This window comes from Oncorhynchus kisutch, linkage group LG6 (genome assembly GCF_002021735.2).
Source record: "Oncorhynchus kisutch isolate 150728-3 linkage group LG6, Okis_V2, whole genome shotgun sequence".
Taxonomy (NCBI): Eukaryota; Metazoa; Chordata; class Actinopteri; order Salmoniformes; family Salmonidae; genus Oncorhynchus; species Oncorhynchus kisutch.
In genome coordinates this window covers 21,241,275-21,263,878 of record NC_034179.2, presented here as the reverse complement: position 1 = coordinate 21,263,878, position 22,604 = coordinate 21,241,275, and the positions used below count along the sequence as shown (strand labels likewise).

Sequence of the window (22,604 nt, the reverse complement as noted above, 5' to 3'; positions counted from 1 at the left end):
GGGATGGAGAGAGGGAGAGAGAGAGGAAGGAGGAAGAGAGGGCGGTAGAGAGGAAGGAGAAAGAGAGGGAGAGTGAGAAGAAGGAGAAAGAGAGGGAGGGAGAGAGGAAGGAGAAAGAGAGGGAGAGAGAGGGAGAGAGAGAAGAAGGAGAAATAGAGGGAGGGAGAGAGGAAGGAGAAAGAGAGAGAGGGAGAGAGAGAAGAAGGAGAAAGAGGGAGGGGAGAGAGGAATGAGAAAGAGAGGGAGGGAGAGAGGGAGAGAGAGAAGAAGGAGAGGAAGGAGAAAGAGAGGGAGGGAGAGAGGGAGGGAGAGAGGAAGGAGAAAGAGAGAGAGGGAGAGAGAGAAGAAGGAGAAAGAGAGGGAGGGAGAGAGGAAGGAGAAAGAGAGAGAGGGAGAGAGGGCGAGAGAGAGAAGAAGGATAGAGGGAGGAGAGAGGAAGGAGAAAGAGAGGGAGGGAGAGAGGGAGGGAGGGAAGAAGGAGAAAGAAGGAGGGGAGAGAGGGGAGGGAGAGAGGAAGGAGAAAGTGAGGGATGGAGAGAGGGAGAGAGAGAGGAAGGAGGAAGAGAGGGCGTTAGAGAGGAAGGAGAAAGAGAGGGAGAGTGAGAAGAAGGAGAAAGAGAGGGAGGGAGAGAGGAAGGAGAAAGAGAGAGGAGAGAGAGGGGAGAGAGAGAAGAAGGAGAAATAGAGGGAGGGAGAGAGGAAGGAGAAAGAGAGAGAGGGAGAGAGAGAAGAAGGAGAAAGAGAGGAGGGAGAGAGGAAGGAGAAAGAGAGGGAGGGAGGGAGGAAGAAGGAGAAAGAGGGAGGGAGAGAGGAAGGAGAAAAGAGAGGGAGGGAGAGAGGGCGAGAGAGAAGAAGGAGAGAGGGAGGAAGAGAGGAAGGAGAAAGAGAGGGAGGGAAAGAGAGAAAGAGAGGGAGGGAGAGAGGGAGGGAGGGAAGGAGAAAGAGGAGGAGAGAGGGAAGGAGAGAGGGAAGGAGAAGAGAGGAGGGGAGGGCGAGAGAGAAGAAGGAGAAAGAGGAGGGAGGAGAAGGAGAAGAGAGGGAGGGAGGAAGAGGAGAAGAGAGGAGAAAGAGAGGAGGAGAAGCGGGCGAGGAGAGAGGAAGGAGAAAGAGAGGGAGGAGGGAGAAGGAGAAAGAGAGGGAGGGAGGGAAGAAGAGAAGAGGGAGGGAGAGAGGAGGCGAGAGGGCGAGAGGCGAGAGAGAGAGTGCTTACCTTTCTTGGAATTAATAAAATAAAATCAAAGTATTTGTCACGTGCACTGAATACAACAGGTGAAATGCTTACTTACAGGCTCTAACCAATAGTGCAAAAAAGGTATTAGGTGAACAATAGGTGGGTAAAGAAATAAAACAACAGTAAAAGACAGGCTATATACAGTAGTGAGGCTATATACAGTAGTGAGGCTATATACAGTAGCGAGGCTATAAAAGTAGCGAGGCTACATACAGACACCGGTTAGTCAGGCTGATTGAGGTAGTATGTACATGTAGATATGGTTAAAGTGACTATGCATATATGATGAACAGAGAGTAGCTGTAGCGTAAAAGAGAGGTTGGCGGGTGGTGGGTGCAGATAGTCTGGGTAGCCAAATCTTTTTAGTTTCCTGAGGGGGAATAGGCTTGGTCTTCACGACTGTCTTGGTGTGTTTGGACCATTCAAGTTTGTTGTTGATGTGGACACCAAGGAACATGAAGCTCTCAACCTGCTCCTCTACAGCCCCGTCGATGAGAATGGGGGCGTGCTCGGTCCTCCTTTCCCTGTAGTCCACAATAATCTCCTTAGTCTTGGTTACGTTGAGGGAGAGGTTGTTATTCTGGCACCACCCGGCCAGGTCTCTGACTTCCTCCCTATAGGCTGTCTCGTCGTTGTCGGTTATCAGGGCTACTACTGTTGTGTCATCTGCAAGGTTTATGATGGTGTTGGACTCATGCCTGGCCATGCAGTCGTGGGTGAACAGGGAGTACAGGAGGGGACTGAGCACACACCCCTGAGTTGCTCCAGTGTTGAGGATCAGTGTGGCAGATGTGTTGCTACCTATCCTCACCACCTGGGGGCGGCCCGTCAGGAAGTCCAGGATCCAGTTGCAGAGGGAGGGGTTTAGTTCCAGGGTCCTTAGCTTAGTGATGAGCTTTGAGGGCACTATGGTGTTAAACCCTGAGCTGTAGTCAATGAATAGCATTCTCACACCTCACATTATGTTTTGCATAGTTGATATGCATGTTGTTTTCCTTCATTAGTCTGCATGCTCTCTGCTCCTCAGAGAGACAATATATGGAAGGAAAATACAGATAGTGCTTGTGGATAGAAAGAGCAGATCGTTTTTGGTTCACTTCCTGGTAGCCACTGTAAGTCCCATCCCCTAAACAGTGTGTTTGTTTGTAGCAGTATGAACAACAGGACCACCTTTCTTTTCCTACGGAGAACAAATTCCTGCAGCTGGTTTGATCATGAGCATAAATATGAGGTCTTCTACACTGTTTGGGCCTGTAGCCCTGTACACAGAGATGGAGTCTCACACAGAGGAGAGATAGTGTCTTGGACTGCTGAGTGGATGGGTGGATGATTGAGTGAAAATAAGGATCCTTAGTAAATCTAGCAGGCGTTAGGGAAACAAAACAGAGTAATATAGTATTATGTTTTCCCACATGTCTCTACCGCCATGCTGCTCTATGCCTGGCTGACTCTGTGGAATTGAACTATGGGCCAAATACAGACAGGCGTTGTAGTGGAGCCAGTAGCCAGTTTAATAGTGTGTCTAATCTCAATATTCACTCTATTTACAGGTTTTACTCTTCAGTTTTCCTTTACTCATCTCACCTGTTTTCTCTCCCTCCATCCCCCCTCCCCCTCCCCCTCCACTCTCTCTTGTTCTATCTCCTGCTCCCTCTCTGTCTTCCTCTCCCATCCCTCTACGATGTTCCTCTATAAGGAGAGAGTTACTGTCCATAAGGAGAGTGTTACTGTCCATAAGGAGAGGGTTACTGTCCATAAGGAGAGTGTTACTGTCCATAAGGAGAGAGTTACTGTCCATAAGGAGAGTGTTACTGTCCATAAGGAGAGGGTTACTGTCCATAAGGAGAGTGTTACTGTCCATAAGGAGAGGGTTACTGTCCATAAGGAGAGAGTTACTGTCCATAAGGAGAGGGTTACTGTCGATAAGGAGAGAGTTACTGTCCATAAGGAGAGTGTTACTGTCCATAAGGAGAGTGTTACTGTCCATAAGGAGAGAGTTACTGTCCATAAGGAGAGTGTTACTGTCCATAAGGAGAGTGTTACTGTCCATAAGGAGAGAGTTACTGTCCATAAGGAGAGTGTTACTGTCCATAAGGAGAGAGTTACTGTCCATAAGGAGAGGGTTACTGTCCATAAGGAGAGGGTTACTGTCCATAAGGAGAGTGTTACTGTCCATAAGGAGATGGTTACTGTCCATAAGGAGAGGGTTACTGTCCATAAGGAGAGTGTTACTGTCCATAAGGAGAGGGTTACTGTCCATAAGGAGAGTGTTACTGTCCATAAGGAGAGAGTTACTGTCCATAAGGAGAGTGTTACTGTCCATAAGGAGAGGGTTACTGTCCATAAGGAGAGGGTTACTGTCGATAAGGAGAGGGTTACTGTCCATAAGGAGAGTGTTACTGTCCATAAGGAGAGAGTTACTGTCCATAAGGAGAGTGTTACTGTCCATAAGGAGAGGGTTACTGTCCATAAGGAGAGGGTTACTGTCGATAAGGAGAGGGTTACTGTCCATAAGGAGAGGGTTACTGTCCATAAGGAGAGGGTTACTGTCCATAAGGAGAGAGTTACTGTCCATAAGGAGAGAGTTACTGTCCATAAGGAGAGTGTTACTGTCGATAAGGAGAGGGTTACTGTCCATAAGGAGAGGGTTACTGTCCATAAGGAGAGTGTTACTGTCCATAAGGAGAGTGTTACTGTCCATAAGGAGAGGGTTACTGTCCATAAGGAGAGGGTTACTGTCCATAAGGAGAGGGTTACTGTCCATAAGGAGAGTGTTACTGTCCATAAGGAGAGTGTTACTGTCCATAAGGAGAGTGTTACTGTCCATAAGGAGAGAGTTACTGTCCATAAGGAGAGTGTTACTGTCCATAAGGAGAGTGTTACTGTCCATAAGGAGAGGGTTACTGTCGATAAGGAGAGTGTTACTGTCTATAAGGAGAGGGTTACTGTCCATAAGGAGAGTGTTACTGTCCATAAGGAGAGGGTTACTGTCCATAAGGAGAGTGTTACTGTCCATAAGGAGAGTGTTACTGTCCATAAGGAGAGGGTTACTGTCCATAAGGAGAGTGTTACTGTCCATAAGGAGAGTGTTACTGTCCATAAGGAGAGGGTTACTGTCCATAAGGAGAGGGTTACTGTCCATAAGGAGAGGGTTACTGTCCATAAGGAGAGGGTTACTGTCCATAAGGAGAGGGTTACTGTCCATAAGGAGAGAGTTACTGTCCATAAGGAGAGAGTTACTGTCCATAAGGAGAGTGTTACTGTCGATAAGGAGAGGGTTACTGTCCATAAGGAGAGGGTTACTGTCCATAAGGAGAGTGTTGCTGTCCATAAGGAGAGTGTTACTGTCCATAAGGAGAGGGTTACTGTCCATAAGGAGAGGGTTACTGTCCATAAGGAGAGGGTTACTGTCCATAAGGAGAGGGTTACTGTCCATAAGGAGAGTGTTACTGTCCATAAGGAGAGTGTTACTGTCCATAAGGAGAGTGTTACTGTCCATAAGGAGAGTGTTACTGTCCATAAGGAGAGGGTTACTGTCCATAAGGAGAGTGTTACTGTCCATAAGGAGAGGGTTACTGTCCATAAGGAGAGAGTTACTGTCCATAAGGAGAGGGTTACTGTCGATAAGGAGAGAGTTACTGTCCATAAGGAGAGTGTTACTGTCCATAAGGAGAGTGTTACTGTCCATAAGGAGAGAGTTACTGTCCATAAGGAGAGTGTTACTGTCCATAAGGAGAGTGTTACTGTCCATAAGGAGAGAGTTACTGTCCATAAGGAGAGTGTTACTGTCCATAAGGAGAGAGTTACTGTCCATAAGGAGAGGGTTACTGTCCATAAGGAGAGGGTTACTGTCCATAAGGAGAGTGTTACTGTCCATAAGGAGATGGTTACTGTCCATAAGGAGAGGGTTACTGTCCATAAGGAGAGTGTTACTGTCCATAAGGAGAGGGTTACTGTCCATAAGGAGAGTGTTACTGTCCATAAGGAGAGTGTTACTGTCCATAAGGAGAGTGTTACTGTCCATAAGGAGAGTGTTACTGTCCATAAGGAGAGTGTTACTGTCCATAAGGAGAGGGTTACTGTCCATAAGGAGAGGGTTACTGTCCATAAGGAGAGGGTTACTGTCCATAAGGAGAGGGTTACTGTCCATAAGGAGAGGGTTACTGTCCATAAGGAGAGAGTTACTGTCCATAAGGAGAGAGTTACTGTCCATAAGGAGAGTGTTACTGTCGATAAGGAGAGGGTTACTGTCCATAAGGAGAGGGTTACTGTCCATAAGGAGAGTGTTGCTGTCCATAAGGAGAGTGTTACTGTCCATAAGGAGAGGGTTACTGTCCATAAGGAGAGGGTTACTGTCCATAAGGAGAGGGTTACTGTCCATAAGGAGAGGGTTACTGTCCATAAGGAGAGTGTTACTGTCCATAAGGAGAGTGTTACTGTCCATAAGGAGAGTGTTACTGTCCATAAGGAGAGAGTTACTGTCCATAAGGAGAGGGTTACTGTCCATAAGGAGAGTGTTACTGTCCATAAGGAGAGTGTTACTGTCCATAAGGAGAGGGTTACTGTCGATAAGGAGAGTGTTACTGTCTATAAGGAGAGGGTTACTGTCCATAAGGAGAGTGTTACTGTCCATAAGGAGAGGGTTACTGTCCATAAGGAGAGTGTTACTGTCCATAAGGAGAGTGTTACTGTCCATAAGGAGAGTGTTACTGTCCATAAGGAGAGTGTTACTGTCCATAAGGAGAGGGTTACTGTCCATAAGGAGAGGGTTACTGTCCATAAGGAGAGAGTTACTGTCCATAAGGAGAGAGTTACTGTCCATAAGGAGAGTGTTACTGTCCATAAGGAGAGGGTTACTGTCCATAAGGAGAGGGTTACTGTCCATAAGGAGAGGGTTACTGTCCATAAGGAGAGAGTTACTGTCCATAAGGAGAGGGTTACTGTCCATAAGGAGAGGGTTACTGTCGATAAGGAGAGAGTTACTGTCCATAAGGAGAGTGTTACTGTCCATAAGGAGAGGGTTACTGTCCATAAGGAGAGGGTTACTGTCCATAAGGAGAGTGTTACTGTCCATAAGGAGAGGGTTACTGTCCATAAGGAGAGGGTTACTGTCCATAAGGAGAGTGTTACTGTCCATAAGGAGAGTGTTACTGTCCATAAGGAGAGGGTTACTGTCCATAAGGAGAGGGTTACTGTCCATAAGGAGAGTGTTACTGTCCATAAGGAGAGGGTTACTGTCCATAAGGAGAGTGTTACTGTCCATAAGGAGAGAGTTACTGTCCATAAGGAGAGTGTTACTGTCCATAAGGAGAGGGTTACTGTCCATAAGGAGAGAGTTACTGTCCATAAGGAGAGAGTTACTGTCCATAAGGAGAGGGTTACTGTCCATAAGGAGAGGGTTACTGTCCATAAGGAGAGGGTTACTGTCCATAAGGAGAGTGTTACTGTCCATAAGGAGAGTGTTACTGTCCATAAGGAGAGAGTTACTGTCCATAAGGAGAGTGTTACTGTCCATAAGGAGAGGGTTACTGTCCATAAGGAGAGGGTTACTGTCCATAAGGAGAGGGTTACTGTCCATAAGGAGAGGGTTACTGTCCATAAGGAGAGAGTTACTGTCCATAAGGAGAGAGTTACTGTCCATAAGGAGAGTGTTACTGTCCATAAGGAGAGGGTTACTGTCCATAAGGAGAGTGTTACTGTCCATAAGGAGAGGGTTACTGTCCATAAGGAGAGAGTTACTGTCCATAAGGAGAGTGTTACTGTCCATAAGGTGAGTGTTACTGTCGATAAGGAGAGTGTTACTGTCTATAAGGAGAGGGTTACTGTCCATAAGGAGAGTGTTACTGTCCATAAGGAGAGGGTTACTGTCCATAAGGAGAGTGTTACTGTCCATAAGGAGAGTGTTACTGTCCATAAGGAGAGGGTTACTGTCCATAAGGAGAGTGTTACTGTCCATAAGGAGAGGGTTACTGTCCATAAGGAGAGTGTTACTGTCCATAAGGAGAGTGTTACTGTCCATAAGGAGAGGGTTACTGTCCATAAGGAGAGGGTTACTGTCCATAAGGAGAGGGTTACTGTCCATAAGGAGAGGGTTACTGTCCATAAGGAGAGGGTTACTGTCCATAAGGAGAGAGTTACTGTCCATAAGGAGAGAGTTACTGTCCATAAGGAGAGTGTTACTGTCGATAAGGAGAGGGTTACTGTCCATAAGGAGAGGGTTACTGTCCATAAGGAGAGTGTTGCTGTCCATAAGGAGAGTGTTACTGTCCATAAGGAGAGGGTTACTGTCCATAAGGAGAGGGTTACTGTCCATAAGGAGAGGGTTACTGTCCATAAGGAGAGGGTTACTGCCATAAGGAGAGTGTTACTGTCCATAAGGAGAGTGTTACTGTCCATAAGGAGAGTGTTACTGTCCATAAGGAGAGAGTTACTGTCCATAAGGAGAGGGTTACTGTCCATAAGGAGAGTGTTACTGTCCATAAGGAGAGTGTTACTGTCCATAAGGAGAGGGTTACTGTCGATAAGGAGAGTGTTACTGTCTATAAGGAGAGGGTTACTGTCCATAAGGAGAGTGTTACTGTCCATAAGGAGAGGGTTACTGTCCATAAGGAGAGTGTTACTGTCCATAAGGAGAGTGTTACTGTCCATAAGGAGAGGGTTACTGTCCATAAGGAGAGTGTTACTGTCCATAAGGAGAGGGTTACTGTCCATAAGGAGAGTGTTACTGTCCATAAGGAGAGAGTTACTGTCCATAAGGAGAGGGTTACTGTCCATAAGGAGAGGGTTACTGTCCATAAGGAGAGGGTTACTGTCCATAAGGAGAGTGTTACTGTCCATAAGGAGAGTGTTACTGTCCATAAGGAGAGTGTTACTGTCCATAAGGAGAGGTTACTGTCCATAAGGAGAGGGTTACTGTCCATAAGGAGAGTGTTACTGTCCATAAGGAGAGTGTTACTGTCCATAAGGAGAGGGTTACTGTCCATAAGGAGAGGGTTACTGTCGATAAGGAGAGGGTTACTGTCCATAAGGAGAGTGTTACTGTCCATAAGGAGAGGGTTACTGTCCATAAGGAGAGTGTTACTGTCCATAAGGAGAGTGTTACTGTCCATAAGGAGAGGGTTACTGTCCATAAGGAGAGGGTTACTGTCCATAAGGAGAGTGTTACTGTCCATAAGGAGAGGGTTACTGTCCATAAGGAGAGTGTTACTGTCCATAAGGAGAGGGTTACTGTCCATAAGGAGAGGGTTACTGTCCATAAGGAGAGTGTTACTGTCCATAAGGAGAGGGTTACTGTCCATAAGGAGAGGGTTACTGTCCATAAGGAGAGTATTACTGTCCATAAGGAGAGTGTTACTGTCCATAAGGAGAGAGTTACTGTCCATAAGGAGAGAGTTACTGTCCATAAGGAGAGTGTTACTGTCCATAAGGAGAGGGTTACTGTCCATAAGGAGAGTGTTACTGTCCATAAGGAGAGTGTTACTGTCCATAAGGAGAGGGTTACTGTCCATAAGGAGAGGGTTACTGTCCATAAGGAGAGGGTTACTGTCCATAAGGAGAGAGTTACTGTCCATAAGGAGAGAGTTACTGTCCATAAGGAGAGTGTTACTGTCCATAAGGAGAGGGTTACTGTCCATAAGGAGAGGGTTACTGTCCATAAGGAGAGGGTTACTGTCCATAAGGAGAGAGTTACTGTCCATAAGGAGAGGGTTACTGTCCATAAGGAGAGGGTTACTGTCGATAAGGAGAGAGTTACTGTCCATAAGGAGAGTGTTACTGTCCATAAGGAGAGGGTTACTGTCCATAAGGAGAGGGTTACTGTCCATAAGGAGAGTGTTACTGTCCATAAGGAGAGGGTTACTGTCCATAAGGAGAGGGTTACTGTCCATAAGGAGAGTGTTACTGTCCATAAGGAGAGTGTTACTGTCCATAAGGAGAGGGTTACTGTCCATAAGGAGAGGGTTACTGTCCATAAGGAGAGTGTTACTGTCCATAAGGAGAGTGTTACTGTCCATAAGGAGAGGGTTACTGTCCATAAGGAGAGTGTTACTGTCCATAAGGAGAGAGTTACTGTCCATAAGGAGAGTGTTACTGTCCATAAGGAGAGGGTTACTGTCCATAAGGAGAGAGTTACTGTCCATAAGGAGAGAGTTACTGTCCATAAGGAGAGGGTTACTGTCCATAAGGAGAGGGTTACTGTCCATAAGGAGAGGGTTACTGTCCATAAGGAGAGTGTTACTGTCCATAAGGAGAGTGTTACTGTCCATAAGGAGAGAGTTACTGTCCATAAGGAGAGTGTTACTGTCCATAAGGAGAGGGTTACTGTCCATAAGGAGAGGGTTACTGTCCATAAGGAGAGGGTTACTGTCCATAAGGAGAGGGTTACTGTCCATAAGGAGAGAGTTACTGTCCATAAGGAGAGAGTTACTGTCCATAAGGAGAGTGTTACTGTCCATAAGGAGAGGGTTACTGTCCATAAGGAGAGTGTTACTGTCCATAAGGAGAGGGTTACTGTCCATAAGGAGAGAGTTACTGTCCATAAGGAGAGTGTTACTGTCCATAAGGAGAGTGTTACTGTCCATAAGGAGAGTGTTACTGTCCATAAGGAGAGTGTTACTGTCCATAAGGAGAGGGTTACTGTCCATAAGGAGAGGGTTACTGTCCATAAGGAGAGGGTTACTGTCCATAAGGAGAGGGTTACTGTCCATAAGGAGAGTGTTACTGTCCATAAGGAGAGGGTTACTGTCCATAAGGAGAGGGTTACTGTCCATAAGGAGAGAGTTACTGTTCAGTCAAGCCTGACAAATGGTTTCTTCATCCATCTGTCCCAGTATTACCTGCATGTATCATTGAGGTTTGTTGTGACACTTGGTTGTCAGGGAGACTATACAGTAGCTAGTGTTTACATAGATACACACATCTTAATGGATGGGCCATATACTGTGATGGTGTGCTGCTCCTTTACTTCCTTACCTTGTTCCTACAGAGGAAAATACGTTTCCTCATGATGTGTTTATTGTCTTCACAGAGCTTCCAGTGTTCCCAAGGCTGATACACCAAAGGTAAGTACACTCCAGTGAATTAATCACATATAAACAGGATGAATGGATTCCGATAATGATTCTTCGTTTTTAATGGGTGTATTACCAGTTACCAGGATCATTTGTCTGAGCCTGCTCATAGTGACCTTCTGAGACAATGTTACAGCATGTTGTGATTGGCTGTTATGATCATTATGCAACACTAGGGAATAATATGCTGCTGACAGCTCTGAGGCACAAACCATACTGCTGGGGAGCATTTCCCTGTAGGAGTTTTCTGTAGGAGGTTGCTGTGTGGTTTGCTGAGTGAGTTTTCTGTATGAGTTTGCTGTATGAGTTTGCTGTGTGGTTTGCAGTGTGTGAGTGTTGTGCATGTGTGTCCTCACCTCCCTATAGGACGAGCCACTGGAGATCATTAAGCCTGTGCCAATCACCCATCCAGCTCCACCCTTCACCAGCCCCTCCCCCCAACCCGGTGCTGCCTACAACAAGACGGCTCGCCCCTTTGGCGGGGGCAGCAATGTGGGTGCAGTCACTTCCTCCCTGACCGCCCCAAAGGTGGCCTCTATCCCCTCTGCATCGTCTGCTTTCACCCCCGCCGCCCCCTCCTCCCAGCAGCCCCAGCCTCCCTTCCCACTAGCTAGCCGCTCCCGCTCCCCAGCCCCACCTAGCTCGGCCCCACCCCCCAGACCCGGCTCTGGCCGTTCCCCCTTCACCACCCCCTCCTCCACTCCCTCCTCTTCTTCCTCATCTTCCCCGGCCAGAGTGACAGCCCCCTCCTCCAATCCCGGTGCTCCGCAGTCCTCTTGCTATAACACGCCAATAAACCTGTACTCCAATGCCAATGCCTGTGAGGTGGCCATAGGACAGAGGCGGGGCCTGTTGGAAGCCCAGGGTGTGGTGGTCGACCAGATCAAAGAACAGTTTAATGGGTGAGTGGCACTAACCCCAAACCCTCCTCTCACCTCTTCTCTTCTTCTCTTACTGTCTTTATCTAACCAAACCCCTCATATTCTCCTCTCTCCTCTTCTCTTACTGTCTTTATCTAACCAAACCCCTCATATTCTCCTCTCTCCTCTTCTCTTACTGTCTTTATCTAACCAAACCCCTCATATTCTCCTCTCTCCTCTTCTCTTACTGTCTTTATCTAACCAAACCCCTCATATTCTCCTCTCTCCTCTTCTCTTACTGTCTTTATCTAACCAAACCCCTCATATTCTCCTCTCTCCTCTTCTCTTACTGTCTTTACCTAACCAAACCCCTCATATTCTCCTCTCTCTTCTTCTCTTACTGTCTTTACCTAACCAAACCCCTCATATTCTCCTCTCTCTTCTTCTCTTACTGTCTTTACCTAACCAAACCCCTCATATTCTCCTCTCTCTTCTTCTCTTACTGTCTTTACCTAACCAAACCCCTCATATTCTCCTCTCTCTTCTTCTCTTACTGTCTTTATCTAACCAAACCCCTCATATTCTCCTCTCTCTTCTTCTCTTACTGTCTTTATCTAACCAAACCCCTCATATTCTCCTCTCTCTTCTTCTCTTACTGTCTTTACCTAACCAAACCCCTCATATTCTCCTCTCTCTTCTTCTCTTACTGTCTTTATCTAACCAACCCCCTCATATTCTCCTCTCTCTTCTTCTCTTACTGTCTTTATCTAACCAAACCCCTCATATTCTCCTCTCTCTTCTTCTCTTACTGTCTTTATCTAACCAAACCCCTCATATTCTCCTCTCTCTTCTTCTCTTACTGTCTTTATCTAACCAAACCCCTCACTTCTTCTCTTCTTCTCTTACTTTCTTTATCTAACCAAACCCCTCATATTCTCCTCTCTCCTCTTCTCTTACTGTCTTTATCTAACCAAACCCCTCATATTCTCCTCTCTCTTCTTCTCTTACTGTCTTTACCTAACCAAACCCCTCATATTCTCCTCTCTCTTCTTCTCTTACTGTCTTTATCTAACCAAACCCCTCATATTCTCCTCTCTCTTCTTCTCTTACTGTCTTTATCTAACCAAACCCCTCATATTCTCCTCTCTCTTCTTCTCTTACTGTCTTTACCTAACCAAACCCCTCATATTCTCCTCTCTCTTCTTCTCTTACTGTCTTTATCTAACCAAACCCCTCATATTCTCCTCTCTCTTCTTCTCTTACTTTCTTTACCTAACCAAACCCCTCATATTCTCCTCTCTCTTCTTCTCTTACTGTCTTTATCTAACCAAACCCCTCATATTCTCCTCTCTCTTCTTCTCTTACTGTCTTTATCTAACCAAACCCCTCATATTCTCCTCTCTCTTCTTCTCTTACTTTCTTTATCTAACCAAACCCCTCATATTCTCCTCTCTCTTCTTCTCTTACTGTCTTTATCTAACCAAACCCCTCATATTCTCCTCTCTCTTCTTCTCTTACTTTCTTTATCTAACCAAACCCCTCATATTCTCCTCTCTCTTCTTCTCTTACTGTCTTTATCTAACCAAACCCCTCATATTCTCCTCTCTCTTCTTCTCTTACTGTCTTTATCTAACCAAACCCCTCATATTCTCCTCTCTCCTCTTCTCTTACTGTCTTTATCTAACCAAACCCTCATATTCTCATCTCTCTTCTTCTCTTACTTTCTTTACCTAACCAAACCCCTCATATTCTCCTCTCTCTTCTTCTCTTACTGTCTTTATCTAACCAAACCCCTCACTTCTTCTCTTCTTCTCTTACTTTCTTTATCTAACCAAACCCGTCATATTCTCCTCTCTCCTCTTCTCTTACTGTCTTTATCTAACCAAACCCCTCATTCTCCTCTCTCTTCTTCTCTTACTGTCTTTACCTAACCAAACCCCTCATATTCTCCTCTCTCTTCTTCTCTTACTGTCTTTATCTAACCAAACCCCTCATATTCTCCTCTCTCTTCTTCTCTTACTGTCTTTATCTAACCAAACCCCTCATATTCTCCTCTCTCTTCTTCTCTTACTGTCTTTATCTAACCAAACCCCTCATATTCTCCTCTCTCTTCTTCTCTTACTGTCTTTATCTAACCAAACCCCTCACTTCTTCTCTTCTTCTCTTACTTTCTTTATCTAACCAAACCCCTCATATTCTCCTCTCTCTTCTTCTCTTACTGTCTTTATCTAACCAAACCCCTCATATTCTCCTCTCTCTTCTTCTCTTACTTTCTTTATCTAACCAAACCCCTCATATTCTCCTCTCTCTTCTTCTCTTACTGTCTTTACCTAACCAAACCCCTCATATTCTCCTCTCTCTTCTTCTCTTACTGTCTTTATCTAACCAAACCCCTCATATTCTCCTCTCTCTTCTTCTCTTACTTTCTTTACCTAACCAAACCCCTCATATTCTCCTCTCTCTTCTTCTCTTACTGTCTTTATCTAACCAAACCCCTCATATTCTCCTCTCTCTTCTTCTCTTACTGTCTTTATCTAACCAAACCCCTCATATTCTCCTCTCTCTTCTTCTCTTACTTTCTTTATCTAACCAAACCCCTCATATTCTCCTCTCTCTTCTTCTCTTACTGTCTTTATCTAACCAAACCCCTCATATTCTCCTCTCTCTTCTTCTCTTACTTTCTTTATCTAACCAAACCCCTCATATTCTCCTCTCTCTTCTTCTCTTACTGTCTTTATCTAACCAAACCCCTCATATTCTCCTCTCTCTTCTTCTCTTACTGTCTTTATCTAACCAAACCCCTCACTTCTTCTCTTCTTCTCTTACTTTCTTTATCTAACCAAACCCCTCATATTCTCCTCTCTCCTCTTCTCTTACTGTCTTTATCTAACCAAACCCCTCATATTCTCCTCTCTCTTCTTCTCTTACTGTCTTTACCTAACCAAACCCCTCATATTCTCCTCTCTCTTCTTCTCTTACTGTCTTTATCTAACCAAACCCCTCATATTCTCCTCTCTCTTCTTCTCTTACTGTCTTTATCTAACCAAACCCCTCATATTCTCCTCTCTCTTCTTCTCTTACTGTCTTTACCTAACCAAACCCCTCATATTCTCCTCTCTCTTCTTCTCTTACTGTCTTTATCTAACCAAACCCCTCATATTCTCCTCTCTCTTCTTCTCTTACTTTCTTTACCTAACCAAACCCCTCATATTCTCCTCTCTCTTCTTCTCTTACTGTCTTTATCTAACCAAACCCCTCATATTCTCCTCTCTCTTCTTCTCTTACTGTCTTTATCTAACCAAACCCCTCATATTCTCCTCTCTCTTCTTCTCTTACTTTCTTTATCTAACCAAACCCCTCATATTCTCCTCTCTCTTCTTCTCTTACTGTCTTTATCTAACCAAACCCCTCATATTCTCCTCTCTCTTCTTCTCTTACTTTCTTTATCTAACCAAACCCCTCATATTCTCCTCTCTCTTCTTCTCTTACTGTCTTTATCTAACCAAACCCCTCATATTCTCCTCTCTCTTCTTCTCTTACTGTCTTTATCTAACCAAACCCCTCATATTCTCCTCTCTCCTCTTCTCTTACTGTCTTTATCTAACCAAACCCCTCATATTCTCATCTCTCTTCTTCTCTTACTTTCTTTACCTAACCAAACCCCTCATATTCTCCTCTCTCTTCTTCTCTTACTGTCTTTATCTAACCAAACCCCTCACTTCTTCTCTTCTTCTCTTACTTTCTTTATCTAACCAAACCCGTCATATTCTCCTCTCTCCTCTTCTCTTACTGTCTTTATCTAACCAAACCCCTCATTCTCCTCTCTCTTCTTCTCTTACTGTCTTTACCTAACCAAACCCCTCATATTCTCCTCTCTCTTCTTCTCTTACTGTCTTTATCTAACCAAACCCCTCATATTCTCCTCTCTCTTCTTCTCTTACTGTCTTTATCTAACCAAACCCCTCATATTCTCCTCTCTCCTCTCCTGTTACTGTCTTTACCTAACCAAACCCCTCATATTCTCCTCTCTCTTCTTCTCTTACTCTCTTTACCTAACCAAACCCCTCATATTCTCCTCTCTCTTCTTCTCTTACTGTCTTTACCTAACCAAACCCCTCATATTCTCCTCTCTCTTCTTCTCTTACTGTCTTTATCTAACCAAACCCCTCATATTCTCCTCTCTCTTCTTCTCTTACTTTCTTTACCTAACCAAACCCCTCATATTCTCCTCTCTCTTCTTCTCTTACTGTCTTTATCTAACCAAACCCCTCATATTCTCCTCTCTCTTCTTCTCTTACTGTCTTTATCTAACCAAACCCCTCATATTCTCCTCTCTCTTCTTCTCTTACTGTCTTTACCTAACCAAACCCCTCATATTCTCCTCTCTCTTCTTCTCTTACTGTCTTTACCTAACCAAACCCCTCATATTCTCCTCTCTCTTCTTCTCTTACTGTCTTTATCTAACCAAACCCCTCATATTCTCATCTCTCTTCTTCTCTGACTGTCTTTATCTAACCAAACCCCTCATATTCTCCTCTCTCTTCTTCTCTTACTGTCTTTATCTAACCAAACCCCTCATATTCTCCTCTCTCTTCTTCTCTTACTGTCTTTATCTAACCAAACCCCTCATATTCTCCTCTCTCTTCTTCTCTTACTGTCTTTATCTAACCAAACCCCTCATATTCTCCTCTCTCTTCTTCTCTTACTGTCTTTATCTAACCAAACCCCTCATATTCTCCTCTCTCTTCTTCTCTTACTGTCTTTATCTAACCAAACCCCTCACTTCTTCTCTTCTTCTCTTACTTTCTTTATCTAACCAAACCCCTCATATTCTCCTCTCTCCTCTTCTCTTACTGTCTTTATCTAACCAAACCCCTCATATTCTCCTCTCTCTTCTTCTCTTACTGTCTTTACCTAACCAAACCCCTCATATTCTCCTCTCTCTTCTTCTCTTACTGTCTTTATCTAACCAAACCCCTCATATTCTCCTCTCTCTTCTTCTCTTACTGTCTTTATCTAACCAAACCCCTCATATTCTCCTCTCTCTTCTTCTCTTACTTTCTTTATCTAACCAAACCCCTCATATTCTCCTCTCTCTTCTTCTCTTACTGTCTTTATCTAACCAAACCCCTCATATTCTCCTCTCTCTTCTTCTCTTACTTTCTTTATCTAACCAAACCCCTCATATTCTCCTCTCTCTTCTTCTCTTACTGTCTTTATCTAACCAAACCCCTCATATTCTCCTCTCTCTTCTTCTCTTACTTTCTTTATCTAACCAAACCCCTCATATTCTCCTCTCTCTTCTTCTCTTACTTTCTTTATCTAACCAAACCCCTCATATTCTCCTTTTGCTTCCTTTCACTTTCCAAGAAGATCAACTGTGGGTAGGTAGGTGGTTTGAAGTTATTACCATGGACCAACATGGACCAGCAGGAAGGCTGTAATGGGAAGTGAACATGTTTCTGTCTCACATCCCATAAATCCTGTGTGTTGTGGTCAGGTTTCCAGAGAGATGTAGTTCACTTCGCTGCCTGTCTGGATGATGTTTGAGGCCACAAGTAGCTGTTAACCAACCATGTAATAACAACAGACTACCTGAGAGAGGACATACTCTGTTGTAAATCTTCCATCAGTTTCTCCTACATAGTCTAATTAGCTGTTTGTAGAGCAACTAGGATGATGCCGATACCCCAACTCTGTAAACAGCCACATTGAGTGCAGCAGCACATCTTGTCCCAGTATGTTGAAGGGGACTGGAAACAGAAAAAAAGTCAGTAGCAACCCAACCCAACCCAGCCTAACCCAAGCCAGCCCAGCCCAGCCCAGCCTAACCCAACCCAACCCAACCCAGCCTAACCCAACCCAGCCCAGCCCAGCCTAACCCAACCCAACCCAACCCAACCCAGCCTAACCCAACCCAGCCCAGCCCAGCCTAACCCAACCCAACCCAACCCAGCCTAACCCAACCCAGCCCAGCCTAACCCAACCCAACCCAGCCTAACCCAACCCAACCCAGCCCAGCCTAACCCAGCCCATCCTAACCCAACCCAGCCTATCCCAGCCCAGCCTATCCCAGCCCAGCCTAACCCAGACCATCCTAACCCAACCCAGCCCAGCCCTACCTAACCCAACCCAACCCAGCCCAGCCCAGCCCAGCCTAACCCAACCCAGCCCAGCCCAGCCTAACCCAGCCCATCCTAACCCAACCCAGCCTATCCCAGCCCAGCCTATCCCAGCCCAGCCTATCCCAGCCCAGCCTAACCCAGACCATCCTAACCCAACCCAGCCCAGCCCAGCCTAACCCAACCCAACCCAGCCCAGCCTAACCCAACCCAACCCAGCCTAATCCAGCCCAGCCTAACCCAGGCCAGCCCAGCCTAACCCAGCCCATCCTAACCCAACCCAGCCTATCCCAGCCCAGCCTAACCCAGCCCATCCTAACCCAACCCATCCTAACCCATCCCAGCCTAACCCGACCCAGCCCAGCCTAACCCAGCCCAATCCAGCCTAACCCAACCCAGCCCAGCCCAGCCTAACCCAGCCCAGCCCATCCTAACCCAACCCAGCCTATCCCAGCCCAGCCTAACCTAGACCATCATAACCCAGCCCAGCCCAGCCTAACCCAACCCAGCCTAACCCAGCCCAGCCTAACCCAACCCAGCCCAGCCTAACCCAACCCAGCCCAGCCTATCCCAACCCAGCCTAACCCAGCCCAGCCTAACCCAACCCAGCCCATCCTAACCCAACCCAGCCTATCCCAGCCAAGCCTAACCCAGCCCAGCCTAACCCAGCCCAGCCCAGCCCAGCCCATCCTAACCCAGCCCCGCCTAACCCAGCCCAGCCTAACCCAGCCCAGCCTAACCCAACCCAGCCCAGCCCATCCTAACCCAGCCCAGCCCAGCCCATCCTAACCCAGCCAAGCCCAAACCAACCTAACCCAACCCAGCCCAGCCTAACCCAACCCAGCGCATCCTAACCCAACCCAGCATATCCCAACCCAGCCCATCCTAACCCAACCCAGCCCAGCCTAACCCAACCCAGCCCAGCATAGACCAACCAAGCCCAGCGTAGTCCAACCCAGTGTAGTTCAAACCAGCCTAGCCCAACCCAGCCTAGGCCAACCCAGCTTAGTCCAAACCAGCCTAGCCCAACCCAGCCTAGGCCAACCCAGCTTAGTCCAACCCAGCCTAGCCCAAACCAGCCTAGCTCAACCCAGCCTAACCCAGCTTAACCCAGCCCAGCCCAACCCAGCCTAGCCCACCCTGCCTGCCTTTAATTGATAATAGGGTTTATAGCTTTGCCAAACATCCAGTAGTCTGGCTCTGATCCTGTCTGACGTCTTGTTGTTGTGTCGACTTAGACGCTTGTTTTCTAATTATCCCAGCGTACTGGCAGCTCTGGGCTGGAGCAGCTCTTTATTAGGGTGGTTCTCAGGCCAGAGGATAGGAAGTACACTATGCGCTAGTAACATGTGTTTTAGTCTAGTCTACCAATGTAGTCCACTGATGCAAATGGTATTAGTGATGTTTCGCAGCTGAATAATCAAATTAAATGTATTTATATAGCCCTTCTTACATCAGCTGTCTCAAAGTAGTAACCGAAAGTTTGCAAGTTCAAACCCCCGAGCTGACAAGGTACAAATCTGTCGTTCTGCCCCTGAACAGTTAACTCACTGTTCCTAGGCCGTCATTGAAAATAAGAATTTGTTCTTAACTGACTTGCCCAGTTAAAATAAAGGTAAAATAAAAAATGTAATAAAAAAGTGCTGTACAGAAACCCAGCCTAAAACCCCAAACAGCAAGCAATGCAGGTGTAGAAGCACGGTGGCTAGGAAAAACTCCCTAGAAAGGCCAGAACCTAGGAAGAAACCGAGAGAGGAACCAGGCTGTGAGGGGTGGCCAGTCCTCTACTGGCTGTGCCGGGTGGAGATACATGGCCAAGATGTTCAAATGTTCATAGATGACCAGCATGGTCAACTAATAATAATCACAGGCCTGCAACAGGTCAGCACCTCAGGAGTAAATGTCAGTTGGCTTTTCATAGCCAATCATTCGGAGTATCTCTACCGCTCCTGCTGTCTCTAGAGAGTTGAAAACAGCAGGTCTGGGACAGGTAGCACGTCCGGTGAACAGGTCGGGGTTCCATAGCCGCAGGCAGAACAGTTGAAACTGGAGCAGCAGCACGGCCAGGTGGACTGGGGACAGCAAGGAGTTATCATGCCAGGTAGTCCTGAGGCGTGGTCCCAGGGCTCAGGTCCTCCGAGAGAGAGAAAGAAAGAGAGAAAGAGAAACATAAAGAGAGGGAGAGAGAATTAGAGGGAGCATACTTAAATTCACACAGGACACCAGATAAGACAGGAGAAGTACTCCAGATATAACAGACTGAACCTAGCCCCCCGACACATAAACACCGCAGCATAAATACTGGAGGCTGAGGCAGGAGGGGTTATAATAGAGTATCATAGAGACTTTATGCCACTTACCTCTAGGCACTTTGGTTGTCATCTCAGTCTGTACTGCATACTGTAATACCTTCTCTGAGTTATTATATGATCTTTGACCTTCCTCCCTTGTAAAACGGTTTTGGCTAGAAGGGTGACAGCTTATGTCAGAATTGACTTTTTGTTGCAAGTTAGATGCAGCAGGTTAGTAAAATGAACGTAGCAGGTTATAAGAATTAGTTTAAGGTTAGGAAAAGGTTTATAGGTGTAGACTTATACCCTGTAGACTTCCCCGTCTGCTTGTACAGGTTACAGGTATAGTAGAAGCATGTGTGTTCAGCCGCATCCTGTGTGTTTCTCTCTGGGTGTCTGCTCGCACATCGTCTCAGAATGGTCCGTGTGGTTTTAGGACCCAGTTGAATCACTGCTCTTCTCTTTTCCTTCTCCTTCACTTGGTTTCATCCTCTTCTCCTCTCTCTTCTCTTTCCGCAGGAGGGAGAGGAGGAAGAGACCAAGTTAGTGTTGTAACGGTGACCCTGTCTGCTAGCTCTTTGACTTTGGGATGTGATTATCAGTGCTATCCTGCTGCAGATGATGACTGCGATACAGTTAGATTAGTACCATAGACATGCAGTCGCCTGTCTGTCATAACCCTCATAAACCTCCCTCATATACTTACTTACTAAAGCCTAAACCACAGTCCACAGCCGCTGAGACGTGATAGTCCAGCGTCCTGTTGTAACGTAGCTACACGGCTCTGAGACCACCATCCACAGGGAAGCACAGCAGCGTGACTCCGGTACGCGTCCTCCATTCATTTCAATGTGTTGACAGTTGGAGAAATTGCTTGACCTGCGCTGACAAACTATGAAAACCAATGGTCTAATATTCCAGAACACTGCTGTGTGTACATGTACACGTTTTGGACTATGACAGGCGCTTTACACACTCATTTCACAACACAAAACAACCTGCAAAGCCACCGTGTAAATAACAGACAGCCATAAGCCATAATAAGCCTTGTTGTCCACTGAGGCCAGTTCATTCTGTTCATTCATGCTCTGTGTGGTTAATGGCATCCCGGCCCGGTCCGTGTGGGAGAACCAGTGTATTTACACCCAGACTGCGTTTCAAATGCCACCCCATTCTCTTTATAGTGCACTTCCTTCGAACCGGAGCCCATAGGCTCTATAAAGGTGATGCATCCCCACCAGGCTACAGACTGCAACCCAGAGCCCTGTAGGCTGACCTGTCACCACTCAGCAGGGCTACTGAACCCTGTCCCTGCATCTGTCCCTCTCCGTCTGCCACCGTGCCACTCTGTTTACCCAAGGCCATTCATTAATTACCAGCCAGGACCGTCACAATCTGACCCCTCTCGCCCCATTCACTTAGAATACACTCAGAGGCACACAGTCAAATAGCACACAGCTCACACCCAGAACACTCAGACACACTTGACTTGCCCCCAGTGCAGAAATCCACTTGTAATGTAATAAACAGACATCTTGAGATGTGTGTCTAAACATGATATAATTCAGGACAGGAATACAAACAATGTGTCCGTTCTGGTCCTGAGCTCAATGTAATGTGAGGCTCAGTGGTTCCCCCTTGTGGTGAGAGATAGAAACGCAGGTAAAAGTTGCCATCTGTTTTATACATACAATGTCACTATTTAATAGTTTTAAATCAATTCCCCAAAATACAAACTACATCACCAGTTTATTCAGCTGATCAATAATCCATAAAGCATATTTCCCCCTACTACTAAAACCATTGTCATGTCATGTTTGTTTGTCACTGAGTTAACGCCTGTACTGTATGTGGGCTGAATCAGGTCATGTGTGTCATGTCATAAGGGTTTTAGACCTGGTCATTGCAGTTAGTTTGAATCGATAGTCAGCTGACTACTGCTCTGCTATTTCTAGTGTAACTGCTGGTTCTGATAGTGGGCCTCCGGGAATTATTAAGTAAGAATAGCCTGTAACAGCAGTAACTGAAAGGTAGCTGGATCGAATCCCCGAGCTGACAAGGAAAAAATCTGTCGTTCTGCCCCTGAACAGGGCAGTTAACCCACTATTCTCCGGGAGGACCCCATTGTAAATAAGTATGGCCTAGTTAAATAAACAAAACAGAAAAACTGATACTTTAGAGCCAAACAAGTTTTACATATGGTTTATTCTATCAACTTTTCTTCTCCTTCTATTTTCCTTTCTTACCACCTTCTCAATGTCCGTGAGCAGAGTCCCCCCAAAGACTGGCCCTAGGAGGTACTGTAAGGGAACATCTAGCTGTGGACACTTAGTGAATGTGTGTATGTTTGTCTTGTCTAAGTATACCTGTAGCATTGGGAGGACAAGTGTATTTGTCTGTACAACAAATGAACAAATGTTGTACTGTTATGCTACTGTATAAAAACATTAATGAAGGTAATAAATGAATCTGAATAATTATGTAATTATTAAGAGTGATTGTTATGAATGCTGAGTGGTAATGATAATTGTAAAAGAATGTTAATGCTGATGATGACTTTATTCTGTGTGTGGTCTAGGAACAGAGTTGAACCAGAGTTGACCCACGCCTCGCCCCTCAGCGAGGCCAGTAAGAAGCGTCTGATCGAGGACACAGAGGACTGGCATCCTCGCACCGGAACCTCCCAGTCCAGGTCCTTCAGAATCCTGGCTCAGATCACCGGCACAGAGAAAGGTGGGTACCCCCTTTGCACCCTCCCCCTTACCCCAATACCCTGAGGCATAATGACACCCTAGTTACTGGATAACCTGGTACAATGGGACGAGGAAATATAGATCTATCCTAACTAGACCATTGTGATCTTACAGTAGTATCCCTCTGAAGTGACCATTTCGGCTTTGCTTTTCCCCCCAAGAGAAAGGTTACATAAGTAGACTGTAGTACAGGTTACAACAGTGCTGCATGTTCGTCCCTGTAGTGCACAGGGTGGGAAATTAACACCAGCCATCAGCAAAATGCTGGTAGATTTGAGC

General features: G+C 45.9%; 1 pseudogene; it reads left to right on the top strand.

Moving 5' to 3' along the window:
* LOC109891735 (PDZ and LIM domain protein 5-like) overlaps positions 1 to 22,604 on the top strand; it is a 117,108-nt pseudogene that overhangs the window by 74,280 nt on the left and 20,224 nt on the right.